The sequence below is a fragment of the Octopus bimaculoides genome, chromosome 10, assembly GCF_001194135.2.
Source record: "Octopus bimaculoides isolate UCB-OBI-ISO-001 chromosome 10, ASM119413v2, whole genome shotgun sequence".
NCBI classification, from domain to species: Eukaryota; Metazoa; Mollusca; class Cephalopoda; order Octopoda; family Octopodidae; genus Octopus; species Octopus bimaculoides.
This window is the reverse complement of record NC_068990.1, coordinates 54,115,723-54,117,477: the sequence shown is the minus strand read 5'-3', so window position 1 is coordinate 54,117,477 and position 1,755 is coordinate 54,115,723. Positions and strand designations below refer to the sequence as shown.

The 1,755-nt window shown below is 36.9% G+C and overlaps 1 long non-coding RNA gene across 1 annotated transcript in view; it reads right to left on the bottom strand.

Moving 5' to 3' along the window:
- Positions 1–1,755, bottom strand: part of LOC128248906 (uncharacterized) — a 13,785-nt gene that overhangs the window by 9,416 nt on the left and 2,614 nt on the right. The window contains exon 2 of the long non-coding RNA XR_008265059.1: positions 1,645–1,712. This is a non-coding gene — a long non-coding RNA (uncharacterized LOC128248906). The remainder of the gene's footprint in view (positions 1–1,644; positions 1,713–1,755) is intronic.

The window sequence follows — 1,755 nt, the reverse complement described above, 5'->3', positions numbered from 1 at the left end:
GTGTGTATTTTATGCTAAAAATATTTTTTCTGAAGTCGTAGTCTACAAAATGTGTATATGCATATATATATATATATATATAAAACCACATGGATCTGGGTTCAGTCCCACTGTGTGGTACCTTGGATGGGTGTCTTTTACTATAGTCTCGGCCGACCAAAGCCCTGTGAGTGAATTTAGTAGATGGAAACTGAAAGAAGCCCGTCGTATATATATATATATACACACACAGGGGTTGGACAAAATAATGGAAACACCTTAAAAATTCAAACAAATTCATTTTAATATGGGGTAGGACCACCTTTGGCAGTAATTACAGCTTGAATTCTATGACTTATGGACTTGTACAAAGTTTGAATTGTTTCCAAAGGAATTTTTGTCTATTCTTCAGCTAAAACAGTCTCCAGTTCTTGTAGTGATGATGATGGAGGATATTGACTCCTTATTTTTTTTTTCTAAAATGCACCATAAATATTCAAAAATATTGAGGTCTGGGCACTGTGGTGGCCAGATAAGATGTTCAACTTAACTAGAATGTTCGTGTCATTCAGTAACAACTTTAGCTGTGTGAATTGGTGCATTATCATCCTGAAAGATTGCGTTTCCCTCCAGAAATAGTTCTGCAACCATAGGATGAATTTGATCAAATAAAATGCTTAAATAGTCCTGACTATTAATTCTGCTATGAAGGGAAACCATTGGGCCAATAGATTTCCAAGACATAGCGCCCCCAGATCATCACAGATCCTCCTCCATGTTTAACAATTGGAAGAAGGCAGTCTGGGTTAAATGCTTCTTTTGGCTGTCTCCACATGTATACTTGGCCGGTGGTTGGAATACGGTAAAGGATGACTTATCCAAGAAAATAACATTCTTCCACTGCTCAAGGGACCAATTCTGTAGGATTTTACTCCACTCTAAATGCTTTGTAATGTTTGTTTTTGAAAGTAGTGGTCTTCTGATTGCAGCCCTCCTGCGAAATTTGGCTTTGTGCAGCTCCGCGCGAACAGTTTTTGTGGAAACTGGGTTCTCGAGGTGGTCATTAAGCTCTGCAGTAATTTTGGGAGCTATACTTTTGTGATCCTTTCTAACAATTCGTGTAAGAGTCCAACAGTCCCTAACTGAAAGTTTTGGCTTTCTTCTGGAGTTTTGCTTCGATGAGGTTTTTTTCCTCTTTCTCAAAGGCTATAATTACTTTCGAGACAGTACTTCTTGATACACCAAACATTTCAGCTGTTTTCATTATGCTAGCGCTTGCCATACGAGCACCAACAATTTGACCTCTTTGAAAGTCCTATAGATCTGTCATTCTAATGAAGTTTAATTATCTTTTTCTGGTGATATCTGAAAAACAACAATTTTAGCAAAACATATTAAGCAACACTGATAATAAATCAAAAAACATAAAAATAAACGAGCTTTTGATGGTGTTATAGATATTTCTAAATTATGATGCTATGATGGCAAGTGTTTCCATTATTTTGTTCAACCCCTGTATATATATTTATATATATGTGTGTATATGTTTGTGTGTCTGTGTTTGACCCCGCCCCGATATTACTTGACAACCGATGCTGGTGGGTTTACGTCCCCGTAACTTAGCAGTTCGGTAAAAGAGACTGATAGAATAAGTACTAGGCTCACAAAGAATAAGTCCTGGGCTTCATTTGCTCGACTAAAGGCAGTACGATAGCATGGCCGCAGTCAAATGTCTGAAACAAGTAAAAGAATAAAAGAATATATATATATATATAG